The sequence below is a fragment of the Musca autumnalis genome, unplaced genomic scaffold (assembly GCF_047663935.1).
Source record: "Musca autumnalis isolate F117 unplaced genomic scaffold, ASM4766393v1 scaffold_2, whole genome shotgun sequence".
In the NCBI taxonomy this organism is placed as follows: domain Eukaryota; kingdom Metazoa; phylum Arthropoda; class Insecta; order Diptera; family Muscidae; genus Musca; species Musca autumnalis.
This window is the reverse complement of record NW_027411755.1, coordinates 186,612,393-186,626,485: the sequence shown is the minus strand read 5'-3', so window position 1 is coordinate 186,626,485 and position 14,093 is coordinate 186,612,393. Positions and strand designations below refer to the sequence as shown.

At 37.2% G+C, this 14,093-nt stretch overlaps 1 protein-coding gene across 3 annotated transcripts in view; it reads left to right on the top strand.

Annotated features, from left to right (window-relative positions):
* The first annotated feature begins 5,806 nt into the window (after positions 1–5,806).
* Positions 5,807–14,093, top strand: part of LOC141395024 (uncharacterized) — a 70,398-nt gene continuing 62,111 nt past the window's right edge. For all 3 annotated transcript variants that reach the window (XR_012410534.1, XR_012410535.1, XM_073970385.1), the window contains exons 1-3: positions 5,807–6,579; positions 6,654–6,715; positions 6,772–8,382. The gene's annotated coding sequence lies outside the window, so the exon portion shown is untranslated. The remainder of the gene's footprint in view (positions 6,580–6,653; positions 6,716–6,771; positions 8,383–14,093) is intronic.

Below are 14,093 nucleotides of genomic sequence, written 5' to 3'. Positions count from 1 at the left end.
AGCATTTATGATCACGAGGGTATATATACACTTTCATACGGGCAAAATGTGCCTCATCGAAATAATGGTTGAAGACCCCAAGTATGTTTGGACGAAATGCATTTTAGACAATTTGGAGTTGATTTAGCAATGTCCGTCCGTCTGTCTGTCCGTCTGGCTCGCTGGTGCGCACGATAACTCTCGAACGGATGAACCGAATCGGTTCAAATTTTGGTTTTCGTAATATTTTGTCCAAACTTAGTTTAAGTTCGAAGATGAGCTATATCGGTCCACTACTTCCGGTACCTCCCCCACAAAAGTTCTAAAATGTTCGGAAAATTTGTGGGCACGATAACTCTTGATGGGAGTAACCGATTTAGTCCACACTTTCCACGTCATGAAATTTCTACCAGACTTAGATCAGGTTCCAATATGGACTCAATCGGCCCACTCCTTCGGGTACCTCCCACACAAAATTTCGGAAAAGTTCAGTTTAGGACTTGCTCTCGAATCGCTTTGATTTTTGTTGCAGCAAGTTGTATTCACTTCCCCCATACGACGGTACAAGTTTCATCAGGGGCAAGTCCATACTTCCTGAGAAAATGGCCGGAAAGGTGCAAAAAGCCCCTATGACACCTTGTGTAGTGGTTGGAGCGCAAGATAACTCTCGAAAGGATCTGTCAATTCGATCCAAAATTTGCCTTCGAAATATTTTATCAAAACATAGTTTAAATTCGAAGATGGGCTATATCGGTACACTCCTTTAGGTACCTCCCCCACAAAACTTCAAAAATGTTCGGAAAAATTTTGCGCACGAGGGAATGACCGATGTAATCCATACTTTGCACATCCTAATATATCTACCAGATATATATCAGGTTCGAATATGGACTATATTTGTCTACTCCTTCTGGTACCTCTCACACAAAATTTCGGATAAGTTCACTTTAAGACCTGCTAGCGAATCACTTCGATCTTTGTTGAAGCGATTTGCATTCGCTACCTCCATTACGACGGTAAAAGTTTTTTCAAGGGCAGGTCCATATTTCTTGGGAAAACAGACCGAAAGGTGTAAAAAGACCCCTATGTCACCATATATGGCGGTCGGAGAACACCATAACTCTCGAACTGTTGAACCGATTTGGTCCAACATTTGGTCTTCGTCATATTATATCCTAACTTAGTTTCATGGGCAATACCGGTCCACAACTTTCGGTACTTCTCCCCAATATTTAAAAAATGTCACTAAAATGCTAGGACGATATCACTTGAATGGGGCAACCAGTTTGGTCCAAACTTTGAATCTCCTAATATTTTGTCAAAATTTAGTTTAACTTCTAAAATGGCCCATATCGGTCCTCCCTAAGGGTACCTGCCCTACAAAAGTTTAACATTTGTGTCTTAGTGCAGTTAATACCTAGTCCACATTTTTGTCGGCAAGTTCAATGGTCCAAAAAGGGCCACAAAATTATGAAGAGACCTTAAATACATTCGATCTGTCCGGAGGTAAAATTTTCACTTCAAATTGGCTGAGGGTATATCTCTGTCTGCAAAGCCGACTGATCCTTTTTTACTTGTTTTTTTGTCTTTTTGTTCCTTTTTTTTTTTTTTTTTTTTTGTTAAAAAACAAAGTTTCGAAGTCTTAGGAATACTGGAAAGAAACAAGTAAGAAAGTATCAGTTAACTGGGCGTACGGAGATATAGCTTCAGCCACTGACCAAAAAAAAAAATAAAAACAAATAAACCAAACACTATAATTATGCCGCATATAAAATATATCGATTTTGAATCAAGATTTTGCTTTAAAATCTGTAGGTACCGTAATGTGGGGCTATACCAAATCCCTGACATATACCAAAAATTTGTATTAACCAAACTTCTTCATAAAGGACTCGAAATATAAATTAGTTTTAGAGTTATCTTGCACAATAGCCATTTTAGTATGTACCGGCAGGGTTTTGGTGTTTTTAGGCCATTATCTCAGGAAGTATTGACTTACTCCCGAAAAACTTGTACCGTTGTAAATGAGACCGCTAGAACAACCTACTGAAAAAGTACCAAAACGATGCGAGAGGAAATCTTAAACTTCACTTTTTCATGGGAAGGTACCCGAAGGCGTGAATATATATAGTCCATATTCCAACCTGATACATAACTGGATGAAATAATACGATAAGTCTGCACCAATCAGAAACTCCCTGCGAGAATTATTTTGCAGATTTGTTGTTGTTGTTTGGTTGGTGCCGTCAGGATTTCTTGGAGATTTTAAGCTAATATCTACGGAAGTATGGACTTGCGCAAGGAAAAATTGAGTCGATAAGGGAGTCGCAAGGACAACCTACTGAAACAATTTCAGAACTATCCGAGATTAGCTCTTAAACTTCACTTTATCCGAATTTGGTGTGGGAGGTATCCGAAGGTGTGGACCGATATAGTCCATATTCGAACCTGGAAGGAATAATACGATGTGCGAAATTTGGGCTAATCAGAAACTCCCTGCGAGAATTATCTTGCGGATTTGACATTTTGGTGCCGTCAGGGTTTCATGGAGATTTTAGGCCAATATCTCAGAAAGTATGGACTTGCGCAAGAAAACATTTTATGTTTGTTAAGGGAGCAGCAAGGACAACCTTCTAAAAAAAATTTCAGAACGATCCGCGCGGAGCTTTTAAACTTCACTTTATCCGAATTTTGTGCGGAAGGTACCCGAAGTAGTAGACCGATATAGTCCATATTCGAACCCCATATATAACTGGAAGGAATAATACGATGTGCGAAGTTTGTACCAGGAAAATGTTGAACTATTGTCTTCGAACTTAAACTATGTTTGGACAAAATATTATATATAATTGTTCCACAACAAGTAAGAAAGTATCAGTCGGCTTTGCCGACAGACATATACCCTCAGCCTTTGCAAATTGAACACTTTTTTCATAAAAAAACTTATGTATTTAGGGAGTTTAAAAATTTGGTCGTATGAACCGACAAAAATGTTGATTAGGTTTAAAGTTCAAAAATTTTGCGGAAAAGCACTGTTTTCTCAAGACTATGGACTTGCCCCTGAAACAACTTTTACCATCGTAATTGAGGCAGCGAATGTAAGTTGCTTCAACAAAAATCAAAGTGATTCAATAGCAGGTCTTAAAGTGAACTTATCCAAAATTTTGTGTGGGAGGTACGGGATGGAGTGGACAAATATAGTCCATATTCGAACCTGATCTACATCTGGTAGATATTATGAGAATTTGTAAAGTATGGACCAAATCGGTCACTCCCATCAACAGTTATCGTGCGCACATCAACCTGAAGGAGTGGACCGATATGGCTTATCTACGAACTTAAATTAAATTTGGAAACAATATTACGAAGGCCAAACTTTGGCCGGAATCGGAATTTCCGTTCAAGAATTATCTTGCGCTTCCACCCATAAACATGGTGTCATAGGGTTTGTTTTTCAACTTTCAGGTTATTTTTTCAGGAAGTATGGACTTGCCCCTGAGGATACTTGTACCTTCGTATAGGAGACAGTGAATACAAGATGTTACAACAAAAGCCAAGGCGATTCGGGAGCAGGTCCTAATCTGAACTTTTCCGAAATTTTGTGTGGGAGGTACTCGAAGGAGTTTACCGATTGCGTCCATATTGGAACGTCATCTAAGTCTGGTAGAAATTTTATAATGTGCAAAGTATGGACCAAATCGGTTACTCACTTTAAGAGTTATCGTACGCACAAATTTTCCGAACATTTTCGAACTTTTGTGGGGTAGGTACCGGAAGGAGTGGACCGATATAATCCATTTTGAACTTGAACTAAGTTTGGACAAAATATTACGAAAGCCAAATTTTGGACCGAATCGGCAGATCTGTTCGAGAGTTATCTTGCGCTCCAAACACTACACACGGTGTCATAGGGTTTTTTGTAACATTCAAGCTATTTTCTCAGGAAGTATGGACTTGCCCATAATGAAACTTACAGCGTCGTATAGAGGACAGCGAATACAACTTGCGTAAACAAAAATCAAAGCGATTCGAGACCAGGTCCTAAACTGAACTTTTCCGAAATTTTGTGTGGGAAGTACCCGAAGGAGTGGACCGATTGAGTCCATATTGGGACCTCATCTAAGTTTGTTAGAAATTACACGATGTGCAAAGTATGGACCAAATCGGTTATTCCCTACAAGAGTTATCGTGCGCACAAGTTTTGCGACAATTTTTGAACATTTGTGGGGGAGGTACCTGAAGGAGTGGACCTATATGGCCCATCTTCGAACTTAAATCGAATATGGACAAAATATTTCGATACCCAAAATTTAAACCGAATCGATTGATCCGTTCGAGAGTTATCGTGCGCACCAGCCAGACAGACGGACGGACATTGCTAGATCTACTCAAAATTGTCTGAAACGGATATCGTACAAACATACTTGGGGTCTAAAACCATTATTTCGATGAGGCACATTTTTGGTCGTATCAAAGTGTAAATACCCTCTTTAGCCTAAAGGCTGAGGGTATAAACATCCTAGACGGGACAGAGGAGACTTCTCTCATATCAATGAGTGCACCCTGATTCATATTAGCTCAATGATATGGGACCTACTGTTTATAGCCGAGTGCGAACGGCTTGTCTTACGACACCACTTTATAAAGAAGTTTTTCAAGGCTGAAATACTCAGGAAATGTCGCCAACATTACTGAGGGGTATTTTGCCACCGTTGAAAATTTTGATGTTGCCTGGCCTGGGAATCGAACCCACGACCTTCTGCGTGCAAGGCGGGTGTGCATACCATTGCACCACGGTGGCACCCAAAATATTACCATACCCAAAATTTGGTTCGAATCGGTTGATCCGTTCGAGAGTTGGCGACGGACGGACATGGCTAAATCGGCTCCAAATTGTCTGAAACGAATTTCGTCCAAACGTACTTGGGGTCTAAAACGGTTATTTCGATGAGGCACATTTTTGGTCGTATCAAAGTGTATATACCCTTTCTAGTCGAAAGGCTGAGGGTATACAAATTTAAACTGACAAAAAGCTTTACCCAACCTTTCTAATTACCCATGGATTTTATCATTACAATCAAAATCCGAAAAAAAATGAAAAATAAAATGGAATGGCGACTGTTGCGACATCTCCGCCAACCTACTTTGCAGCATTGTAAAAGGGAGATTTTTCTCTTTCACTGCCAGGCTTTTCTTTTGGAATCGCCCTAATGGAGGCCGTGATATTCGCATAAGAATAAATTGTTGACTAATTCCACACATACGTTTTTTGCCCATTCCGACCCTTAAATATTACCCAGCTCGATGCGATTAAAAATTTTGAACCAAAACCAACTTATTATACCGTCCCCACATACTGGTGTAGGGCATAAAAACATGTTTTATTGGGGTACACCCTAATATATTTTTACAAGTTTATTTTTCTTTCGAAATTGCTTCTTTGTTTTTAATTCTTGGCAAGAAAACAAATGTTTTCTTAAGATTTTGTCTGGTCATATTCAACGGAACGTGTTTTCTACGAAATAAAAGAGAACAAATATCCAAAAATCAACTTGAGAGAAATTGAGAAAAAATAATATACACATCTTATTTAAAACAAATTGGTATATATGTATGTACTTGTAAGCTATTAAAATTAAAACAATAGGATTGGTCGATACCACTTATTAGCTAATTGATGAAAAAAGTGTACCAAATACAATGTTATCTTTGATCCGCAAGATATGTGTATGTATGTATGTCCCTCATTGGTGTAAGCATTTATACGAGAGTTAAAACAATGTAAATTAAATATATAAATTAAAAAGACAAATAATGCGGTCAGAGAAATTTCGACAGAGATCGGGAAATTAATTTCAATTTCTACGTATTTTTAAATAAAATCGCAAAAAAAATCAGCAATTAATTAATATATAATACTTTAAGTTAAAAGTTGATTGTCGATATCGATAAGAATAACCTGTATGGCGGATCGTAGCTATTAAATCCCTTCTCTACGCTCATGACTTTCTATATCTTTATCAAAAAAAATAAATTTTTCCCAAAAAAAAAATCCTTCAACAATTTTCTCTAAGAGAATGTGTTTCCATTTTCAAATTCGAAAAATAAAAAATATCTCAACAAAATGAATTTATGTTCAACAAAATGAATTCAAATGAACTTCCACCAAAGAAACAAAAATCACAATTTTCCCTTTGATTATGTTATGCGGTAAGCAGATGTAAGAAAACATAAGACCAATAACGAAAAAGTCACGTTTTTTGGCAAATATGAAAGGTATGAAGAAGAAAACACACTCACACACATGCTGAGATATCCATATATAAATACCCAATAGAAAATCAAGTCTTCGACGACATTTTCGTCGACGAATCATTGACGAAATATTATAAATTGTCATGCACGACAATGTGCATGACCATGTCTTGCAATGTGTCGTGGCAACAAACCCCACAATTTTCAAAAAAGCGTGCTATGAATTGATTGTTCACATATTGATTTGAATATACAATTTTTATTTTGTAATAAACGTAAGATAATAAAATCTACAAATTCTGATATCGCGTCAATGATTAAAGATTTTCTTTTTACCAAAGAACGGTAAGTAAGAACAATTACATTAAGGAACTTTGAAACTTATTTAAGTTATTCTTTTAATACATATACATATGTAGGTTGAAGTTATGGAGAATGCTGTAAATTGTAGCGGTTTTAAATGATGCGGCAGTGGTATATGGTAAGGTTATAGATTATATTAGCGGTTATTGTATTTATTCATAATGTTTTTTACAGAATTCATAAATAGAGGAGGTCCATCGGTTGTGATAGGAAAATGAGGCGCGGATAAGTTCAAAAAAGCTGGATGAGAGAATATTCAAGAACTAAGTATTATTAATGTAAGATTATTGTAAAAGTATGTATTTTTATAAAGTAATAAAAATAAAATTTGACACACGACAACAAAACAAATTCTCTTTAGTATGGTCGTCAATGACAAATAGCAAGACAGTGTCTCCAAGGCAGTCGTCAACGAAACAACGGGTTTTTTGTCTTCGAAGTTGTCGTCGACGACAGCTTCGCTTACCCTGTCGCCCAAGTTGTCGTGCATGAATACTGGGACACTTGTGTGAAAAAGTCGTCAACGATCCCAAAGGGCTGTCTGCAAGGAGTCGTGAACGAATTGGAAATGTCGTGCACGATTCATCGATGTTGTCTTAAAGACACTTTCTATTGGGTAGGTATATGCATATATGTATACATACACATGTTTTATTTAGATGTTTTTCGGATGATGCCTGAGAAAAGCACACCTGATTCAATTTAGACAAATCAAATTTGACATTTTGTTACAAAATAAAAATGTATTCAAACACAAATATAGACGAATGTATGGTAAAGATGATGGCTGATGGCTTTCTGAATCATGTGAAAGAAAAAGAACAATGACTGCAACTGTGTGTAAAGATAAAGAACACTAGGGGATATTTTCTATAATAAAACTAATAATGTGAATTGAAAAAATATAAAAATAAATAATAAAAATGAAGTGACATGAGGAACTTTGTTGTTTGATGGGGATGTTGTTGATGTTAAAACTAATGTCATGTTCACACCAGTGTTTCAATTACGTTGTTCGCCTGTCGAACGACGTACACGAATTAACCCGTTTCCACGACACCATTCGTAATTAACAGAAACATAAATAAAATTTCCTTCATTTTTGTTTCCTTGTTTTCACGAAAATTTGAAACGAAAACACATAAAATATACATTAAATGAATAGGAAAAGAAATGGACTTTCCTTCAAATGTATCCTCTATATTTAACTACACACATTTCATTCATTTTTTCCATAAATTCTGAATAATTTTGTATTTTCAATATATTTTTATATGTTTCTATTTTCAAAATGAAAGAGAGGGATACATGTCAAAACAATGTTTGTGTATACAGACTTTCAGTTATTTGTTTCCTTTTTGTTTCTGATTTTTTTACGCGATTTTGAACTAATGGACAAGAAATGTGCGTGGAATTAAAAAGGAAATGCAACCATCTTCCTTCTGCACCTGTATAAAATGTTTAGTTCATTAATATTCATTCATATTTTTCCTCTTTTCTAAAAATTTTTGTGTTTTCAACAAATTTTTCAATTTTGAATTTAGACATGTCATAATTATTTTTTCGATAAATTCTCTCATTTGTTAGGGATGGGACATACTTATTCGTCGTTCAGAGAGTATTTCTAATCGAACAACGTAGAAAAATCGTCGTTCATTCATATAATTTTGTGTGGGGAAATAAGTAATTTATTCGTAGTTATGGGTCGAACAACGAATAGAGAACGAACGACGTATCGTGGAAACGGGCTATAAAACAAGACAAAGTTCCTTAAAAACATAGGAGGTAACATTAAGAGACTAAAAAATAGTCAGTATTGTATATTTTAAGAAAACTATCTTAGGGAACGAGGAATCCACTACAATATTCCTGTTTATACCCTCAGCATTTATGCTATAGACGGTATATGGTAATATTCAAAAATGTTTTACAATCGTTGAAGTTGAGGTTCACCATTTAATAAATCGCGAACTGTCAATATATTTTATACAATGTGAATATATTTATATTAATTGAAGTGTTTTAGCCGCGGTCGCATAAAATGAACCATAACAAATAATTTATGTGGAAGCTGTGTTGGTGGTAATATTAAACATGTAAGAACGGCGTTAAGTTCGGCCGGGCCGAACTTGTTATACCCTCCACCACAAGTTGGTTGAAGTAAAACAAGTAAAAAAGTATCAGTCGGCTTTGCCGACAGAGATATACCCTCAGCCTGTGTATATTGAAACAATTTTTTTCCAAAAAACGCATGTATTTAGGGAGTTTTAAGAATTTTGGGCGTTTGAACTGACAAAAATGTTGATTAGGATTTAATATCAAAAGTTTTGCGGAGGAGATACTAAAAAGAATGGATCTCCAGCCACTACATATGGTATCATAGGGGTTTTTTAGAACTTCAGGGATGTTTGCTCAAGAAGTATGAACTTGCCCCTGAAACAACTTTTACCATCGCAATTGAGGCAGCAATGCAAGTTGCTTCAACAAAAATCAAAGTGATTCGAAAGCAGGTCTTAAAGTGAACATGTATCTGAAATTTTCAGTGGGAGGTACCGGATGGAGTGGACAAATATAGTCCATATTTGAACCTGATCTATATCTGGTAGATATATTAGGATGTGTAAAGTATGGACCAATTCGACCACTCTCTTCAAGAGTTATCGTACGCACAATTTTTCCGAACATTTTTGAACTTTTGTGGGGGAGGTACCTGAAGGAGTGGACCGATATGGCTTATCTTCGAACTTAAACTATGTTTGGACAAAATATTAGTAAGGCCAAACTTTGGACCGAATCGGCAGACCTGTTCGAGAGTTATTTTGCCCTCCAACCTCCTCACACGGTGTCATAGGGGTTTTTTTTGCAACTTTCAGGCTATTTTCTCAGGAAGTATGGACTTGCCCCTGATGAAACTCATACCGTCGTATGGAGGGCAGTGAATACAAGTTGCTAAAGCAAAAATCAAAGCGATTCTAGAGATGTTCCTGAACTGAACTTTTCCAAAATTTTGTGTGGGAGGTACCCGACGGAGTGGACCGATTGAGTCCATATTAAAACCTGATCTAAGTCTGGTACACGCTCCACGATGGGCAAAGTATGGACCAAATCGGTTACACCCTTCAAGAGTTATCGTGCGTACAAATTTTCCGAACATTTTCGAACTTTTGTGGGGGAGGTACCGGAAGGAGTGGACCGATATAGCTCATCTTCGAACTTAAACTAAGTTTGGGCAAAATATTACGAAAGCCAAAATTTGAACCGAATCGGTTCATCCCTTCGAGAGTTATCGTGCGCTCCAGCCAGCCAGACAGACAGACAGACAGACAGACGGACGGACATTGCTCAATCGACTCCAAATTGTCTGAAACACATTTCGTCCAAACATACTTGGGGTCTAAAACCATTATTTCGATGAGGCACATTTTGCCCTTCATAGCCTAAAGGCTGAGGGTATAATGAAATAATTAGTTTCCTTTCGTGTATGAAGGAGACTTAATACTAAATTTCAGCAATTTCGGTAAAACAATGTGAGGCACCGTTCTATGGGGGCTATTTCAAAACGTCGATCTATGCCGACAAATTTCTGACGGAAAGTTTTTAGACCCAAATAAGAATAAACACCAAATTTCCTATATTTCGGCAACATAATGTGGCTAAAACTTAAAAAAATATCGAAAATCATGAAGTACGCTTCTATGGGGATTTAGGAAGACGTGGACCTATACTGATAATACTCTTCAGGAATATTTTATAACTCTTGGAAGACTAAATAACGAATTTTAGCCATTTCGGTGGGATATTGACGTCACAATCTTCAGTATTACGAAAATCGGGAGGTACCGTTCTAAGCGGGCTATATCGAAACGTGGACCTATACCGACGAATTTTAGTCGGAAATGGGGCAATATGAAAGCGTGGACCTGTACAGACAAATTTCTGGCGAACAGTTTTATATCACATTGAAGACTAAATACCAAATTTCAGCCATTTTGGTGGAATATTGAAGCCATAACCTTCAAAATACGAAAAATCTGGAGGTACCTTTTCATGGGGGAAATATGAAGGCGTGGGCCTATACAGACAAATTTAAAGGGGAAGTTTGAGTACCCCAACGAAGTCTAAATAAAAAATTTCAGCCATTTCGGTGGAATATTGAGGCCACAACGTTCAAAGTACCGAAAATCGGGAGGTACCGTTCTATGGGGGCTATATGAAGGTGTGGACCGATACTGACAAAATTCTTGGAGAAAGTTTTATACCCCTAAAGAAGACTACGTACCAAACTTCAGCTAGTTTGGTAGAATAATGAAGGTAAAACCTTAAAAATACCGAAAATCGGGAGGTACCGTTCTATGGTGGCTATATGAATGCGTGGACCGATACTGACAAAGTTCTGGGGGAAAGTTTTATACCACCAACCTAGACTAAGTACCAAATTTCAGCCATTTCGGTGTGATAATGAAGCTAAAACCTTCAAAATACCGAATATCGGGAGGTACCGTTCTATGGGGGCTATATGAAGGCGTGGACCGATACTGACAAAATTCTGGGAGAAAGCTTTATACTACCAACGTAGACTTAGTACCAAATTTCATCTATTTCGGTGTGATAATGAAGCTAAAACCTTCAAAATACCGAAAATCGGGAGGTACCGTTCTATGGGGGCTATATGAAGGCCTGGACCGATACTGACAAAGTTCTGCGGGAAAGTTTTGTACCACCAACCTAGACTAAGTACCAAATTTCAGCCATTTCGGGCTATATGAAGGCGTGGACCGATACTGACAAAGTTCTGGGGGAAAGTTTTATACCACCAACCTAGACTAAGTACCATTTTTTAGCCATTTTGGCAGGATAATGAAGCTAAAACCTTAAAAATACCGAAAATCGGGATGTACCGTTCTATGGGGGCTATATGAAGGCATGGACCGATACCGACAAAGTTCTGGGGGAAAGTTTTATACCACCAACCTAGACTAAGTACCAAATTTCAGCCATTTCGGTGTGATAATGAAGCTAAAACCTTCAAAATACCGAATATCGGGAGGTACCGTTCTATGGGGGCTATATGAAGGTGTGGACCGATACTGACAAAGTTCTGGGAGAAAGCTTTATACCACCTACGTAGACTAAGTACCAAATTTCAGCCATTTCGGTGTGATAATGAAGATAAAACCTTCAAAATACCGAAAATCGGGAGGTACCGTTCTATGGGGGCTATATGAAGGTGTGGACCGATACTGACAAAATTCTGGGAGAAAGTTTTATACCCCTAAAGAAGACTACGTACCAAACTTCAGCCAGTTTGGTAGGATAATGAAGGTAAAACCTTAAAAATACCGAAAATCGGGAGGTACCGTTCTATGGGGGCTATATCAAAACGTGGACCGATATATCCCATTTTCAATACCAAAAATCCAGCATGTAATAAAAACTTCTGTATCAAATATTGACTCTCTATTTTTAAAATTGCGAGCTGTAACTTGATTTCAACAGACAGACGAACATGATAAAATCGACATAGAATTTTATACTGATCAATAATATATATACTTTATAGGGTCTTCGACGAATATTTCGATGTGTTACAAACGGAATGACAAATTTAATTATACCCTCCATATGGCGGAGGGTATAAAAATGGGTACAAATGTGTTGAAGTTTACAAGTTTTTTTTATGTTCTTTCTTGATTTCTGGTCAAACCACGGAAAAGAACTGAAGAATACCCCTTGGGCAACATGGTTCTAATGTATGACTTTTCGATATATACACTGCATCCCCCTAAAATCGGTGCTGACATTTTGAAGTTTTGAAATCTGGGTTTTTTGAATTTTTCTTGTAATTGGAGGGCGCAACCAGATAATTACCCAAACTATTTATTGGATTGTAGAACTCGTGATTCCACGTCGTTTGATGTATATCTCATGAGTGTGCTTCATACAGCTCCCTAGTAATAGGAGTCCAAAGTCGAAATTTTGGCGCGTAAATTTTCTTTAAAAACCTATATTTTGGCTTCAAAATTTATAACTGTGACACTTGAACCCCGCGTGATTTTAGTTTTTTTACGCGCCGGATCTAATGAACCCTTCCGCTTTCAAATCCATCCACTAAAACGGCGGTTATACTCGTAGGCTGAAATCGTCGTGTAGTCGGTGTAGCCTTTCGATTTCTTCACATTGTTTGTTAAGTTGAGCGTTCTTTGCAGCTCATGTAGCGTTTCTAATCTCTTGGTTTATTTCCCAATAAATTTCATAGTTGGTATTTTGTGTATTTTTCGCTTTTCGCGAAGTTCGAGGATTTCTGTTGTTATCCAAGGTTCTTCTTTTCGGGTGGTTTTTGTCCCTAATATAGTTGAGCTTGTTTTAAAGACAGTTTTCATTTCATTCCACAACTGGTCAGTGCATTGTCTGTTGGCGTTATTGGTTTGGTGTTTATAAATTCTTTTACCCTTTCTTTTGTGGATGGGTCCTCTAGTTTTTCTAGATTAAGTTTAGCTTTTGGAGTCCTTTTTCTTGGCATTCCAAGTCTTATTCGCATTTTGCATAACAAAAGATTATGGTCGGAAGGGACGTCCGCTCCGGGATATGTGGAGCATGTTACAACACAAGAACAGTAGCGTCGATTTTTTAGGATTTTCTGTACTATCTTGTGGCGATCGCCATGTATACAGACGTCTTGGGTGATGGCAAAATAGAGTATTTACTATTTTCATGTTGTGTTCTTGGCAAAATTGTATGAGCCTGTACCCTCTTTCATTTCTGGTGCCTAGTCCAAATTTTCCCGTGATAGCCGCTGTTTCTATATTTCCTACCTTAGTGTTGAAATCTCCTTAAATAATCGTGATTTCATGTGGTTTTGTCATTTTCATAAGTTGTTCAACATCGCTGTACAATTTTTCTATTTCCTCGTTATTTGAGTCACACGTTGGTGCATAGACTTGGATAATATTCATATTAAGTGGTTTTCCACATATTTTTATCATCATGACTCTATCGGATAATGGGACATATCCATTTATGCAGTCGGCTATCTTATTTTCCACAATGATTGCAACACCTCTCCTGTGAACGTCATCGTAGTTTCCCGAGTGATATATTTTAGTATTCTGTAACCTAAATTCGCTACTTTCGGTCCACCATGTTTCACTGATTCCTAGTATATCTATATTCAGTCTTTTCATTTCATCTATGGCGTTGTTTAGTTTTCCAGGTTCGTACAGACTTCTTACATTCCATGTTCCGATATTTGTGAACGCAAACAGATTTGAAATCAGAATTTTTTCCTTAACCTCTATACCAAAAATCGTAGATGTGCTCGGACATTTTTTTTTATTTTTTTCAAATGGAATTGTAAAGGAAATTTAGTTTTTACCATATATCTTTTTTTTTTTGTTTGACAGACAACATAATCAGCTTTCCGATGCATTAAAACATTCGAATTCGGTCCAGTAGTTGAAATTCAAGGCATTCAAGGTCAAAGTTAAAAATTTGAGTTT